Here is a 4,826-nt window from a genome sequence, read left to right as displayed (position 1 = left end):
AAAATTTAATACATTGTTTAAAATCGTGTCAATTAACTGTAGCTGTTTAATTTTTATTTAAAATAGCACAAATATACATTTAAAAATATAATATATGTTGGAGTAATTTAATTAACAAGTATCTGATAAAAATTCAAGAAAAGTTGAATTTATGGATAATCTTTTTTTTTTTATCTTTTCTATGAATTTTTATTATCTACTACATACTTTGCCGATATTTACATTTCCTTTCATCTTGCTTATCTTTAATTCCCCCTCTTTAATATTGAAAATAGTTTAAATCGAAGTTAATAACCTGTAAAAGTCTAACCTTAATCATGTTTGCCTCTGGAACACATAAGCATGTGGATGCCTCGTTACATTCTTTGCTTACCAAGCATTTGTGGGAATTTTGGATTTGGCAAATGTGTGGATTCGGCTTAATGAATTTCAAGAATGCGGACTTCGTGACATAGGGAACTTGATATACTTTGAATCTGTCTGATCCCAAGTTTTTGGGATCCTCCAAACTTTCTGATATATTTTTAGGCTGCAGTATTATTAATCAATTTTTTTCACTTTTCATATCTCTTAGATGTAGAAAACATATTGTTCTGTGATTAATAATTTATGTAGTCTAAGTCCTTTTGGGGATCTTCAAATCTATAAGAAAAAATTAACACTCTATCCAAATTTACATCATACAGAAAAGAGATTCCACAATTATATTAATGCCGGCTTAGACAAACAAATCTGTAGGTCTTATCTCTTTCAAATCAATGTTGAGCTGGGTTAATTTTTTTAAAATTTTCTTATATTAAAGCTCTTAAGAAACAGATATTGAGTTTATATCGAATCACATAAAGAGTATTCCGTTAAAAATCAATATTTAAACTTTTGGGAAATTATTTTTATAAAAATTATTCTAGGATGTCAAAGCCGCCTTAGACCAGAAGGGGGCCCAGTAACTATAATATAAGGGCGCCCTTCTGATTAGAAATTTCTTTTCTGATCAACTTTGAGTTTTCAACAGTAAATGAACTATTGTTAAAATCATTATTTTATTAATAATAAATAAATGTTGGTTTTTGACTAGCAAACTCATGAATTCTTCAAAGACTATTTCTTTATGCACATATCATTTTATGAGTTCAGTGTTAAACTTGCCTAATCTCTCCTGAGGAAATTGTACCTCTCAGTTTATTCTTAATTCACTTTCATTTATCGATCTTATCTTAAGAGCAAGGGAATGCGGGGCTAGTAGGCCCTTAATGTAAACATAGCACTGATAGAAAAGTCACAATGGTATTGACATTTTTTAACAAGAGGTGGCCAATCTACGGTCAACTGTCTACACCTCATTCAAAATTTGTATTTGTTATTCCGATTTGGCATGACCAAAACGTTTAGTAAGGTACGAATCGGTAATCATTATTCTGAGAAATTCCAGGTTCCGGTTTATAACAAGGTGATCCTTTATCACCTATCTTATTTAATCTAACACTAGAATACGTCATTAAAAGTGTGATAAATACCGAAAAGGGTTTAACTTTGAGTGGTAAAATACCGGTGCTTGGGTATGTAGATGATTTAGTATTATTGGATGATGACAAAGAAATTATAGAACTAAATAAAACCACGATAATAAACTCCAGTAAGGAACTAGGTCTTGAAATAAATATGGATAAAACAAAATAAATGGTTAGCAGTAGAAATGCGAGCAATTTCGGTGATATAGATATAGGAGAAAATAAAAGCTAGGTTGAAGGCGGGAAATGCTTGTTATTTTTCAATTTCGAAACTGCTTAGCTCGCGCCTTCTATCAAAAAACTTAAAAATTAGAATTTACAAAACTATTATCCTTCCCACTGTTCTTTATGGATGTGAGGCGTGGCCTCTTACACTAAGGGATGGACAGCGCCTTAAGGTTTTTGAAAATAAAGTATTACGCAAAATATTCGGACCGAAAAAGGATGAATTAAAAGGAGAATTTAGAATAACACACAACGCTGAATTATGGGACCTACAGCCGGTAAATATAATTCAATTTATAGCATTGCGGCGTATAAGATGGGCATGTAAGGTTGTAGGGCTTAGTAACGAGCGGATCCCTAAAATGTTAATAAACACTGAACCAACAGGTTAACGTCCAAGGGGTAGACCGAAACATAGATGGGAGGATTGCGTTAAAACAGATCTAGTGGAATTAGGTTTGGAGGGACATCACTGGAATAATGTATGGGGAGAGCGTTTGGTGGTATCGGCATCGAACCTTCGGGTTCGTTAGGCCTTCATTATTATTATTCCGATTTGGGACCAGAATTTAACTTTTGAAATAAACTGAAAAATATTTAGAAATAGAACTTTTATTTGTTGAAAAATATATAATTTTGAGGAATTGATTTATTTTTTTTATTTTTGTGTGTGTAATATTACATTCTGTCTTATATTTATAGACAATGGCAATAGGGATAAGAGGGCTCATTCACGCCATATTTACAAATATATAAACAAAATAATAAATATAAGAGAATCTACAGGGAGATAAATGACCTGGAAATCGAAATAAGAATCAGAAGACTGAGATTCTACGGGAACATGATGAGAATGGACCAAAGCAGACTAAAGAAGAAACTCTTTAACAGAATCCGTGAATACAAGAGCGTAGGATGATATGTTAAGCAAATGAGAGAGGAAACAAAAAAATTTAAAAAAATAGACAAGGACTGCCTGGATAGGGAACAGTACGGAAAGAATGAATGTTCTTGCGGCAAATAAAGAAAAACGGAAGGGTACTGCGTGGTCGAAAGAGAGGAAGCAAAGGCACCCAGAACAATAAGATACTGGGAGAGAAGAAAAGCAAAAATGAGAAGAGAAAAGTAGTGATATTCGCGTGGTCTTGAAGGACCGTTCCGTGAAAGGAAGAAAATATAAGAGAAAAATATAAAAATTATTGAAAAAATAAAATAAGATCTTAAATACAATAATTCCTACATACAATATTTACATTCAGCCTGGAGAAATACGAACCGAACTCTTCCCTCCTACTTGTGGAGGAAAGGGAAGGACTCCGGATGGTATAAGAGCCGGGAAGGAAAAAAGGCAGTTATCTCACCTCAATTTTTGATTACTTTAATGAAAACTATGTATAATTACTAGTCAAAACTGATGAGTCTGCCAAGTATAGGTAGGGGGAATAAAAAATGGCGGCTATTTCAAAACCTTAAAAAAAATAATTTTTCATTCGGAGCTCTATATCTTAAAAACTACCAACAACACTAGAAAACCTAAGAGCACATTATTTAAAGAAGAGTAAATTTACTGGAATATTAACCTTAAAAAAGCTATTTACGTCCAATAGTTATCGAGGTATAGCTTTTAAAAAGCAAAATTTCATAAAAATCTAATAAAAGATTAGTAGTTAGTTAATTTATTTTAAGAAATCTATATCTCAGGAACTATGTGATGTACAGATGTCTATTAGCATTCATATTAAAACTATTATAATGGACTATAAAGAAGTTTATGACCTTTACCTTCGTAGGAACAGTAGTTTTCATGATATATGCTAAAATAAATTGATTTATTGTTGTTCGGACAATAACTTTGATTCATGAAAAACTTCATTTCAGAAACCATTTGACGTACAAATGTCTGCCAGTGCTCAAATTAAAGCTAAATTTACTATAAAATAGTTAATTATGTTTATCTTTGTAGGAGTAGTAGTTTTTATGATATTTGACAAAATAAACTCACAAAATGTTAATTTCTAGTTGTTCGTATAAAATGTTGGATTTTTGAAAAAATATATCTCTAGATCCATAAGACGCACATATGTCTGCCAACACCCTAACTTACTATAAAGTAGTTTATGACATTTATCTTCGTTGAGGTAGCATTTTTTATGATATTCACATATGAATATAAATTTGGCAAATAAAAATTTGTCCGAACAACTATAAATCAATTAATATTAGCAAATTTCATGAAAACTATTACTCCTACGAAGATAAACATCATAAACTACTTTATAGCTCATTAAATTACCTTTAATTTGAGTGCTAACATCTGTACGTCAAATCGTTTTTGAGATATAGATTTTTTTAAATAAATTCACTAACTACTGATCTCTCAGTACGTCCCAAAGAACATTTTTATGAAATGTTTTTTTTTAAAAAGCTATATCTCGAGAACTATTTAACGTGAATAACTCTTTTAAGGCTCATATTTTAGAAAATTTGCTCATCTTTAAATTACGTTCTCTTAGGTTTTCTCGTGTTGTTAGTTTTTAAGATATAGAGCTCCGATTGAAAAATTAAATATTTTTATCGCTTTCAAACAGCCGCCATTTTTTGTTCACCCTAACTATACTTGGCAGACTCATCAATTTTGACTAGTAATTATACATAGTTTTCATCAAAGTAATCAAAAATTGGGGTGAGATAATTGCCTTTTTTCTTCTCTTGGGCTCTTGTACTAGGAAGATTCTCTCGACAGCACCAGTAATGGATTTATTACATTTTACAGAATACTCCTCATTTGCCTTTAAGCCATTTTTTAAAAATATTTATTATACTATTAAAACAATAATACTAAAATATTTATGATAATTAAAAGCATAATATTAGTAAACATTATTTATAAAATATAAAATATGTTTATGTATATTACCATTTATTGTTCACCTAATTTAAATATTTTTTTACTATGTTTACTTATACAAATTATTTTCGTTATTGTGGCATAACTGCCGTCCTTACTTCTCCCAATACGAACTGTCACTTTGTTTTTGACTTCCGTCAAAACAGGTATGCATTCTGTCTCATCATTTGATTTGTATTTTTTTT

At 30.7% G+C, this 4,826-nt stretch overlaps 1 protein-coding gene across 1 annotated transcript in view; it reads right to left on the bottom strand.

Moving 5' to 3' along the window:
- Nucleotides 1–4,826, bottom strand: part of LOC106686646 (androgen-induced gene 1 protein) — a 13,901-nt gene that overhangs the window by 1,096 nt on the left and 7,979 nt on the right. The gene's annotated exons all lie outside the window — the stretch shown is intronic.

The sequence above is a fragment of the Halyomorpha halys genome, unplaced genomic scaffold, assembly GCF_000696795.3.
Source record: "Halyomorpha halys isolate HHAL.00 unplaced genomic scaffold, Hhal_1.1 Scaffold854.1, whole genome shotgun sequence".
NCBI classification, from domain to species: Eukaryota; Metazoa; Arthropoda; class Insecta; order Hemiptera; family Pentatomidae; genus Halyomorpha; species Halyomorpha halys.
The sequence above is the reverse complement of the archived record's forward strand: the minus strand, read 5'-3'. Positions and strand labels throughout refer to the sequence as shown.